Here is a 12,222-nt window from a genome sequence, read left to right as displayed (position 1 = left end):
CCATCTCTAGGCCTGACTCTCAATCCACTGAGCCACCTAGCTGCCCCCAAGAAATCATTTTTCTAATGGTCTTGGTGGGGGAAGGTAGGGAAAGATCAATGAAAACTTCATGGAAAAAGTAGAATGCAAACTGAGTCTTAAAGGGAGAAACTTCAACAAACAAAAATGAAGGAGGAATCATTATAGGCATAAGCCAAGCTACAGAGACAGAAGAAAGTAGGGTGAGAAAAGAGGAGAGATAACAATAAAGTTTGCCCAGAAACAATAAATTAAGGGGTATGTTTTTAAAGATGGGGCAGCTAGGTGGCACTATAGAGTGCCAAGAAGACCCAAGTTCTAATTCAGCCTTAGACACTTATTAGTTGTATGACCCTGAGAAAAACACTTAGCCCATGCTGGCCTCAGTTTCCTCATCTGTCAAATGAGCTGGTGAAGGAAATGACAAACTATTCCAGTATATTTGCCAAAAATACCCCAAATAGCCTCAAACACTTCCTAGCTGGATGACTCTGGATAAGTAACTTAACCCCCCCCCCCCCCCACTGCCTGCCCTTACCATTCTTCTACCTTGGAACAAATACACACTATTAGTTTTAATACAGAAGGTAAGGTTTAAAAAGAAAAAAGAATGAAAGAAAAGAGTCAGACAGAACTAAAATTACTGAACAACAAAAAGGAAATAAAATAAAGAGAATATGGTTTTAAAGATAGATTGGAGTCACATTGTAAATGGCCCTAAATGCTGGGATCAGGGGTTTGTATTTTATTCCATGTTGTTGTTGTTCAGTCATTTTTTACTATGATTCCATTTGGAGATTTCTAGGCAAAGATACTGGAGTAAGTTGCTACTTCCTTCTCCAGCTCATTTTACAGATGATGAAACTGAGACAAACAGGGTTAAGTGACTTGCCCAGGGTCACTCAGCTAGTGTCTGCAGATGGATTTGAAATCAAGTCCTCCTGACTCCAAGCCCAACATTATCCACTGTGTATCCAGCTAGGTGCTTCATTTTATTCCATAGGCAATTGGAAATAATTAAAGATTTTTTAAGTGGAAGAATGATGTGACCAGAGTGGTAGGATAGGGTGAGAAGATGGCTTAAGATTCTATTATAGTAGATTAAGCAAAAAAAAAAAATGCTGAGGACCTGCAGTAAAGAGCTTTATAGGAAATTAAATGAATGCAAAGATGTATTGTTGAGATAGTTTTAACAGGACATGGTAACTGACTGTATGTGAAGGATAAGAGAGGAGCTGAAGAAAACTGAATTCACAGACTTATTTGACTGATAGTATAAAAGGGTTATTATGATATGGGAAAAAGTAATAGAGTAGGTGATCAGGTGGAAGCCTTCAACCATAGTCAGTGAGCAGTCAAAAAGTCATCCATTTAGCTGATCAACCTACAACACAATCTTGGCTCCTGTGATTGCAGCAAAGACTTCTTTGTGATCCTTCTCCTGCCCTTTTGACCTCCCACCTATTACAGTAGTACTTGCTCTTTGGTTGTTGCAAAAAGCTTTCACTTTCATCTAATCACTCACCTACTCAAGGGGCTATCAAGGCTCCCTAATCGCTTATTTGAACAAACCTTAATTCCTTCATCTGGCTTTCAAGGTTCTTCATCAGTCTAGCTAACCCTACTTTCTAGTATCCTATAAGACAGGTAAACTTCCTGTACCATAAGAATGCAATGTTTGCTCAAGTCACCCTCCACATCCTATCCCTGGATATTGTTCTCCACTGTCTATCCAAATATGTTATATCTTTCAAGGGCTAGCTTCATACCTTCTCTTGGATACAAGTCAAAAAAGCCCTGACAATTTCAGCCTACACTGATTCTACTCCTTCTCTGAGTCCTTATACCTAACTATTGCTGTTGTTCAGCCTCTGTTTTTGAAGATGACCAATGACATCATGGAATGATGTCTTGACATGTAAATGAATTGGATTTAAATTAATCAGAATTGTATAAATTCATCAGCCTCACTTTCTCTTCCAGAGTCACTAAAGTCCAGGGACAAAACAAAAACCAGAAAAATTGATAGTGGCCTTAGGATGCAGTGGATGACCTTGATATCTTCAATATCTGATTAAGCTCTAAGCTCTCCAGAGTGCATACTTCAGCAGCCTTCATAGCCATTAGAATAAATTGTTCTCATCCACCCATTCCACCAGGGGAAATCTTCATTTGCTTGGAGTAGATATCTATCCCCTTAACTTACCAATGAGTCTGAGGTTTGCTGGTTACCCTCAGACTAGTTCAGCCCATTTGCCAAGATGATTTCCTGGAGTGTGGCTGCTGCACATGCTACAGATTCTGAGAACCACAGATGACAGTTGGGTGAAAGGTGGACATCAAAGGTTGACAAGAACACTAAAAAGGGCTTGGCAAGCCCTCTCACCAAAGGCACTAGTCCTCCCCCTCTCTAATTATCCCATATGCATGTTTTATCTGCCTTAAATAGTTTATAGAGCATCTAGAAAGATTAACTCTTTAAGTGGTAGTTAATATATAGTTTCAGAACTGGAAAGTACCCAACCTAGGAGAAAAAATGAGTGAATTCTGAGAAAGATAGAAATAAAGAATGATTCCCAATTTTAAATATCTCTTATGTTTGAATCTTCTTCATTTATGCAATTCTAAAGTACTTTTCAGTACATTAGTGAAGAGGCAAAAGGATATATTGGAAATAACTCTGAACAGCCTATCAGGTGAACTGAGTTTGAATCCTGATAGTCAACGAATAGCTGAGTAGGCAGGTTATTTAATTCTCTAGGCCTGTTTCCTCAACAATAAGATACAGAGATTGGACTAGGTCATTTATAAGTTCCCTTACAACTCTAAAATTCCATGATTCTATTTCATTCTATCGTCATGACAGGACCATGAGACATTGCAGGTATTATTATCCCATATAACAATATGAATCCAATACCATAAGTATTTCACGTTTATACATAATGAGTTCATAGACTTAAATATGGATTTAACCTTAGGGTGGAGTTCAACCCTCTCATTTTAGAGAGTGGATATTATAAATTTAGAACTGGAAAGAACTTTAGAAGTCCTCTAGAAGTTATCCAACTCTCATTCTGTACCTAAGGAAGTTGAAGTGGCTTCTCCAGGGACATATAGGTAGTAAGTAGCAAAGCCTGGACTTGACCTGAGATCCTGATCCTCTGAGTCTAAATCAAGGTTATTTTTCCCCCTCTACCACACTAGCATTTGGTAAGCATTTACTAAACTTTAGGAAAGATATAGACAAGTTAGAATGTATCAAGACCATGCCATGTGAATACTGATTAAAAGAATGTGTGATGGAGGAGACAGGATAGAGTTTTCAAACATCTGAAGGATTCTCAGGTTCCTCATCTGTAAAAAAAGTTGTACCTGATGACTTTTAATGCCTCCCAGCTCTAAATCCTATGAATTAGCTTCTGGAGAGGAATCAAATCAACCTTAATGACTTACCTTCTCACAGTTAATAAATCCTGGGGTAAAATTTGAATGGTGCAAGTGGATAGAGCACTTGGTCTGGAGTCAGGAAGATCTGAGTTCAGATCTGACCTTAAATACTTTCTAATTGAGTAAGTCATTTAACTTCTGCTTTGGTTTCCTCAATTGTAAAATGGGGCACTTACTTCCCTTAGTTGTAAAGAACAAATAAAATAGTAATTGCAAAGTGCTTAGCATAGTCCATGGCACATAGTAGGTGCTATATAAATGCTTGAGCAGTTAGATGGTACAGTAAATAGAGAATATGGTCTGGAGGTCTAGAAGATTCAACTTCCTGAGCTCAAATCTGGCCTCAGACACTTACACATTTTGTGCAAATCACTTAATCCTGCTGGCCTCAGTTTCCTCATCTGTCAGGTTAGCTGGAAAAGGAAATGGCAAACCACTCTAGAATCTTTGCCAAGAAAACCCCAAATGGTATCATGAAGTAGAATGTGACTGAAATGAATGAACGATATAAATGCTTATTTCCCTACTCTACCCCTCCCTGGCTCCATGATTCTATATGAAAGAAGATAATTGACTTGTTTTTCTCTGCTTTAAGGGGCCAAACTAAGATTAGGTGGCACAGGTCTAGAGTCAGAAACACTCATCTTCCTGAATTCAAATATTGTTTCAGATACCGAAGCTCTGTCACCCTGGGCAATCATTTAACTCTATTGACTTCAGTTTCTTCATCTGGAAATAAGCTGGAGAAGGAAATGGAAAAACACTACAGTATCTTTGCAAAAAAAAAAAAAATACAAATGGGATCATGAAGAACGGTACAAATGGTCAAAGACTTAGCTGAAATGATTGAACCACAAGATTAACAGGCCAAATGTACAAACAGGCAGATTTCAGCTCAAATGAAAAATAATTTTATTATACCTAGGACCACTCAAAAGAAGAAAAAGCTGAGGCAGCTAGGTGGCTTAGTGTACAGAGAGGCCTAGAGACAGGAGGTCTTCAGTTCAAATTTGATGTCAGATACTTCCCAGCTATGTGATCCTAGGTAAATCACTTAAATTCAGTTGCCTACTCCTTACCATACTTCTGCCTTGGAACCAATATTTAATATTGATTCTAAGTCCAAAGTTAAGGGTTTTAAAAAGAAGCTACCTTGATTGATAATGACCACTGGTGGGGGGGGGGGGGTCTTCAATTAGATAACCACTTATCATGGAGGCTACAAAAGAGAATTTTATTCAGGTATAGATTAGGCTACACACTCTAAGGTTCCTTCCAATTCTGAGATTCTATGATCCTAAATTGTTACTTAATGGGGAGGGGAGAATCTGTCATAGTACCTAGAATGTATGTCATTTTGGTCCTCTTAGAATAAGAAGGACAACAACCCACCACATAGCCAGGAACACCTCTTGGGCCCTTCTCCTCAAATGATGGACCTCCATGAGAAATAGGGAATCAGGTATTAGGGAAACATTGCTATTAATATGAACCATATTTAAACTCCAAATCCATAAAAAATCTAGGTTGCAAGTGGTCTTAAGAGAGAAGAACAAAGAGAGAAACAGATCCTTCTATGTCTCTCCCTACAATCTATTCCTTCTCCTTGTGCCTATAACTTACTGACCTTAGTTATCTAGATGAAAATGAAGCCAGTTAAATAAGTGTACAGAGCAAGTTTCAGGAGAGAAAGGCCTTGGATCTTAGCCATGAAGGCTGAATCTTGCCTCTTATTTGGAATATCTGTCATTGAATTTACAGCATAAATGTATGGTCTTGTAGAAATAGTTCAGTTCAATACTAATGATTGATCCATTTGCATCTAGTTATTAAATGATGGAGACAAAATTTTAATTTAAAAATTTGACTCCAAATTCACTATACCACCCTGACATGCAATTCAATATTTATTAAGGTCTTTTGCTAGGCACTAGGGATACAAAGACAAAAAAAATCTGGCTCATACATTGCAGAGGCAACTAGGTGGCACAAATGGATAAAGCCCTGGGCCCAAGTTCAAATCTCTTTGCCTTTTTCTCATCAGTAAAATAGAGATAATAATAGAACCTATATCTCAGGGTTATTGTGAGGCTTAAGAGATAATATTGGTAAAGAACTTTATAAACTTAAAAGAGCTACATAAGTCCTAGCTATTAGCTATTTATTACTAATATGATGACAACTCAGCCTCTGGCACCCTGGAAGAACTTTGATTGACTATACAATTTGTTTAAAAGTTTAATTTGCTATATCTGACTCCACCCCTTGGTGGTAAATCTTAGGCCAAGTTCAAGATTTACCAGTGTTACAATCACTATGGCAGCAGCAACTTCCTGCTTCTTGAAACTCAAGCTGTGGGATTTCCAGGTTAAGATGGCTCCAGTGCAGGACTCTTCTTCTCCTCTCCACCAACCAATATATGGTGCCTCAAAAGGACAAAAACACCAATTTCAGATGAAATAAGGGACTCCACAGTAGGGCAGCATTGAAGGTACATGGGATTGGGCATTTCCACACTATAGGGGGGTGAAATAGCTCCCACCAAAACTCGAGCTGATCAACACTCCCCCACCCCACCTACAGTGCCAGAGTTAGAGCCAGAATGCCAGAATCAGAGTGAGCAAGGGGCAATCTCTAGGTCCTTGGGAGCTAAGACTACTAGGGACTTACTCCTGAGAGCAGCTAGACTTGGGACCCCAGGAGGCTGCAGAGTGCAGATATTAAGCTCTGAGATAGAGCAGAGAGGGAACAGCATATAGTAGAAACTGCAGAGACTTGAAAAGTAGTGTCAGGCAAAAACCTCTCCCTAGCTCCATACACAGAGAGATTGCCCTCCTCACTCAGACTTCTGGCTGGGAAGGGAAGGTAAAACCAGCATAGCTCAATGCCCAAGAAATACAATCTTCAACCAACAAAAAGAACAAAAGAAAGGCATTGACCCTGGATCATTTTTAGAAAGAAAAAATCCATACTACAGAGGAGATAGCAGAAGATGATGAACAAGAAAACACACCCAAACTTTCTCCCCCCAAAATGGAAATTGGTCACAAGCTCTCTAAGAAATCAGGCTATAATTTGAGAACCAAGTTAAAAAGAAAGGAGAAACTTGGCAAGAAAAGTGTTAAATAGTTCAAAAAGAAAATAACAGTTTAAAAGACAGAATCTCAACCTTGGAAAAAGACATCCAGAAATCAAATGAAATGATAAACAAATTGAAGATCAGAAATGACCTGCTGGAAGCCATGAAAAGCAGGAAAGACCTAACCAAAAAGGAAAATAAAAAGATCATAATGGAAAACCATTCTTTAAAGACTAGAATTGGGCAAGTAGAAGCTAATGATCTCACAAGACAGAAAGAATAAAGCAAAGTCAAAAAACTGACAAAACAGAAGAAAACATGAAATATCTCACTGAGAAAATGACTGACCACAAAAACCAGTCTAGAAGAGACAATTTGAGACAAATTGGTCTACCTGAAAACCAAATAAAAAGAAACCTGGACATTATGCTACAAGAAATTATCCAAGAAAACTGCCCTGATATTCTTGAGCAAGAGGGCAAAATGGACATTGAAAGAGCCCATAGATCACCCTCTACACTAAATCCTCAAAATACAACCCCCCAGTAATCTAACTGCCAAATTCAAGAGCTTCCAAGCTAAGAAGAAAATATTGCAAGAAGCCAGAAAGAGACAATACAGATATCAAGGAACACCAGTCAGAATTACACAGAATCTGGCAGCCTCCAAACTAAAGGACCACAAAGCTTAGAATGTGATATTCAGAAAGGCAAGAGAATTAGGTCTACAACCAAGGATCACTTACCCATAAAAATTGACTATATACTCCCAGGGTAAAGTATGGGCATTCAACAAAATAGAAGATTTCCAAGTATTTGTAAAGAAAAGACCAGAACTAAGCAGAAAGTTTGATATCCAAACACAAAATTCAAGAGAAACATGAAAAGGTAAATAAGAAAGTGAGGGGAAAGAAAAAAAAATTTAATTTTCTTCTTTAAGGGCTTCAATAAGGTAAAATGATTTATATTGCTATATGGAAAAATGTTATTTGTAACTCTCAAAAATATTCACTATTATACTAATTAGAAGAATTATTCCCAGGTAGAGGTTGGGGTACTAAATGGTCTAAAATGATATGCAAAAAAAGAAAAGGGGGGAGAATAGAAGGTGGCACCAAGAGAAACTTGACAGAATAAGAAAAATAAAAATAGGTTAATGTATACCACACAAAGAGGAGCATGCAAAGGGGAGGGGAAGAATACTATTATTAAAAGGAGAGGGAGAGAGTGTTAATAGGTAATACTTAAACCTAACTCCCTATTCTGATAGGGAAGAGCATTTAAATCCATTGGGGTATCAAATTTTATCTTGCCCTACAGGAAAAAACCAAGGTGGGGGGAAGGGGGACAGGGAATACAAAAAAGAATGGAATGAGAGGGGGAGGGGAATTTAATAGATACTAAAAAAATAAAGGGGAACAAAAAGAGAGGGGGCAAAAAGGGAAGTAATATAAGGATGGGGATTAAGGGGACTGATTAAAAGCAACCACTGGAATTGCACATCAGCTACAGGAAGAGGCTGGGGGGGAGGGGAGAGAGGGAAAGAATATGATTCTTGTAACCAAGGAATAATGCTCTAAATTGACTAAATAAAATTTTCAAAAAAAAAAAAAAACAAAGAGAACCAGCAAAAAAAAGCAACCACTGGTTTAAAAGGAAATAGTGAAAGAAGAAAGGGCAGAACTAGGAGAGGAAACCAAAATGTTGGGGAATACACAGATGGTAATCATAACTCTGAATGTGAATGGGATGAACTCACCCATAAAGAGGAAGCAAATAGCAGAGTGTATTAGAAACCAAAATCCTACCATATGATGTCTACAAGAAACACACATAAGGCAGGTAGACTCTACACGCAAGGTAAAGGTAAAAAGCTGGAGCAAAAATCTATTGGGCTTCAAATGTGAAAAAGAAGGCAGGAGTCACAATCATGATATCTGACAAAGCCAAAGTAAAAATAAATCTTATTAAAAGAGATAGGGAAGGTAATTACATCCTGATAAGAGGCAATATAGACAATGAGGAAATATCAGTACTCAATATGTATGCACCAAATGGTATAGCATCCAAATTTCTAAAGGAGAAACTAGTCGAGCTCAATGAGGAAATAGATAGTAAAACTATACTAGTGGGAGACTTGAACCATCCTCTATCAGATCTAGATAAATCAAACCAAAAAAATAAATAAGAAAGAGGTAAGAGATATGAATAAAATCTTAGAAAATTTGGAGTTAATAGATATATGAAGAAAAATAAATAGGGACAAAAAGGAATACACCTTCCATTCAGCTGCACATGGTACATTCACAAAGATTGATCGTGCACTAGGGCATTAAAAACATGGCAAACAAATGCAAAAAAGCAGAAATAATAAATGCAACCTTTTCATATTATAAAGCAATAAAGATAATAATTAGCAAGGGTAAATGTAGAGCCAAACCAAAAATTAATTAGAAATTAAATGATATGATTCTCCAAAATTCATTAAAGAGCAAATCATAGAAACAATTAATAATTTCATTGAAGAGAATGACAATGATGAGACATCTTACCAAAATCTATGGGATGCAGGCAAAGAAATTATCAGGAGGAAATTTATATCCTTGAGGGCATATATTAGCAAATGGGGGGGGGGGAGGGAAGAGGTCAATGAATTGGGCATACAAATTAAAAAACTAGAAAAAGAACAAATTAAAAACCCCAGATGAAAACTAAATTAAAAATCCTAAAAATCAAAGGAGAAATTAATAAAATTGGAAGTCAAAGAACTATTGATTTAATAAATAAGACTAGAAGCTGGTACTTTGAAAAAAACAAATAAAATAGACAAAGTACTGATCAGTTTAATTAAGAAAAGGAAAGAAGAAAACCAAATTGACAGTATCCAAGGTGAAAAAGGAGACCTCACCTCTAATGAAGAGGAAATTAAGGCAATCATTAAAAACTATTATGCCCAATTATATGGCAACAAATATGGCAATCTAGGTGATATGGATGAATATTTACAAAAAACATAAATTGCCTAGACTAACAGAGGAAGAAATAGATTACCTAAACAACCCCAAATCAGAAAAAGAAATTGAACAAGCTATAAAAGAACTCCAAGAAAAAATCCCCAGGGACTGATAGATTCACAAGTGAATTCTATCAAACATTCAAAGAACAACTAATCTCAATATTATACAAACTATTTGAGAGAATAAGCAAAGAAGGAGTTCTACCAAATTCCTTTTATGACACAAATACAGTACTGATTCCAAAACCAGGCAGGTCAAAAAAAGAGAAAGAAAACTACAGATCAGTCTCCTTAATGAACATAGATGCAAAAATCTTAAATAGAATACTAGCAAAAAGACTCCAGAAAGTGATCATGAGGGTTATTCATTATGATAAGGTGGGATTTATACCAGGAATGCAAGGATGATTTAGTATTAGGAAAACTGTCCACATAATTGACCATATCAACAAGCAGACCAACAAAAATCACATGATTAAAGCCTTTGACAAAATACAACACTCATTCCTATTGAAAGCACTAGAAAGTATAGGAATAGAAGGGCCTTTCTAAAATTAATAAACAGTATATATTTAAAACCATCAGCAAGCATCATCTGTAATGGGGATAAATTAGAAGCCTTCCCAATAAGATCAAGAATGAAACAAGGATGCCCATTATCACCTCTATTGTTTAATATGGTACTAGAAACACTAGGAGTAGCAATTAGAGCAGAAAAACAAATTGAAGGTATTAAAATGGGCAACAAGGAGACCAAGCTATCTTTGCAGATGATATGATGGTCTACTTAAAGAATCCTAGAGAATCAACTAAAAGCAAGGGACATGAATAGGCAATTTTCAGATAAAGAAATAAAAACTATCAATAAGCACATGTAAAGGTGTTCTAAATCTCTTATAACAAGGGAAATGCAAATAAAAACAACTCTGTGGTACTACCTCACACCTATCAGATTGGCCATTATGACAGCTAAGTAAAGTAATAAATGTTGGTGGGGGTAATTAATGCATTGCTGGTGGAGTTGTGAATTGATCCAACCATTCTGGATGGCAATTTGGAACTATACCCAAAGGGCACTAAAAAGACTTCCTGCCCTTTGAACCAACCATACCACTGCTGGATTTATACACCAGAGAGATCATAAGGAAAAAGACTTGTACAAAAATATTTATAGTCTCACTCTTTGTGGTGGCAAAAAAATTGGAAAATGAGGGGATGTCCTTCAATTGGGGAATGGCTGAACAAATTGTGGTATCTATTAGTGATGCAATACTATTGTGCTCAAAAAAAATGAATTGGTGGAATTCAATGTGAACTGGAATTACCTCCAGGAATTGTTGCAGAGTGAATGGAGAAAAATCAGGGGAACATTATACACAGAGACTGATATACTGTGGTACAATCGAATATAATGGACTTCTCTACTAGCAGCAATGCAATGATCTAGGACAATTCTGAGGGATTCATGGGAAAGAACACTATCCACATTCAGAGGAAGAACTATGGGAGCAGAAACACAAAAAAACCAACTGCTTGATCACATGGGTTGATGGGGATATGATTGGGGATATAGATTCTAAATGATTACCCTGGTGCAAATATCAACAAAATGGAAATATATCTTAATCAATGATACATGTAAAACCCAGTGGAATTGTGTGTCAGCCATGGGAGCAGGGTGGGGGAGGAGAGGAAAAGTACATGAATTTTGTAACCATGGGAAAATATTCTAAATTAATTAAATAAAATTTTCCAAGTTAAAAAATGAACAAATAAATAAATAAATAAAAGTAACTCAAGCTGGGGTAGGTATACAATCTACATAATCTAATAAATTTGTTAATGCATAAGTCATTAAACATAGCAGACACTCAATACATGTTTCCCGAATACATGAATGTAATTCAACCCTTTGGTAGAAAAGGTTTGTACAATTTATAAAAACTTTGGGTTCTCACTACATCATAAAGACTAATAAAATGTCCTTTAAACAATTTTCCTCAAACTAATTTGGTCAAGAAAACAATTCTGAGCTTGAAACATTGATAAAACCATAAATGTTGGTTTGGGTATCCAGGATATTAAGAAGTATGAAATACTCTGCGATAAAAGACAGGAAAATTTTGTGGAAAATAGAAGACATTATAGCTCCTTTCATGATGAAAAATTGCCAAAGATAATATTTTTGAGATATGTAATTTCATATTTAACACTTTCAAGGAAGAAAATATCTTTGGTGTAGATAAAAATTCTTCCATGAAGCCACAATTCCCATCACATGGACTACCCAGGAGCCCACAGAACAATTTAGTAAATATTACACTATTCAGTTCCCCAGAAAATAACAAAATATTTTGGACTTGGGGTTTTATTTTTTGTTTTATTTAATTATAGAAGTTATGTCAAAAACTGGTGCTGCTTCTCTCAGATGATATTACTGGAAAAGAAACCAGAATTTGGAGTGTGCCAACAGGAAGCCAAAAATACTAACACTTTCTGCATGAAATATGATTGAAATGTTGCCATATTAATAAAAGCAGTAATAGTAACTAGTATTTATATAGTACCTTAAGGTTTGTAAAACACTTCATACATTAACTCTTTTGATTCTTAAAGGAATCCTGTGAGATAGGTTCTATTATATGATTCCCTTATTAACC

At 36.4% G+C, this 12,222-nt stretch overlaps 1 protein-coding gene across 5 annotated transcripts in view; it reads right to left on the bottom strand.

Annotated features, from left to right (window-relative positions):
- STK35L3 (serine/threonine kinase 35-like third protein) overlaps positions 1-12,222 on the bottom strand; it is a 135,024-nt gene that overhangs the window by 106,077 nt on the left and 16,725 nt on the right. For 2 of the 5 annotated variants that reach the window (XM_007476520.3, XM_007476521.2), the window contains exon 2: positions 5,769-5,894. The exons of 2 other annotated variants lie outside the window; for them this stretch is intronic. The gene's annotated coding sequence lies outside the window, so the exon portion shown is untranslated. Of the gene's footprint in view, positions 1-2,224; positions 2,853-5,768; positions 5,895-12,222 lie in introns of those variants that run through there. One more of the 5 variants, XM_001382014.4, reaches the window with a different exon arrangement.

Source organism: Monodelphis domestica, chromosome 1, assembly GCF_027887165.1.
Source record: "Monodelphis domestica isolate mMonDom1 chromosome 1, mMonDom1.pri, whole genome shotgun sequence".
Lineage (NCBI taxonomy): Eukaryota > Metazoa > Chordata > Mammalia > Didelphimorphia > Didelphidae > Monodelphis > Monodelphis domestica.
The sequence above is the reverse complement of the archived record's forward strand: the minus strand, read 5'-3'. Positions and strand labels throughout refer to the sequence as shown.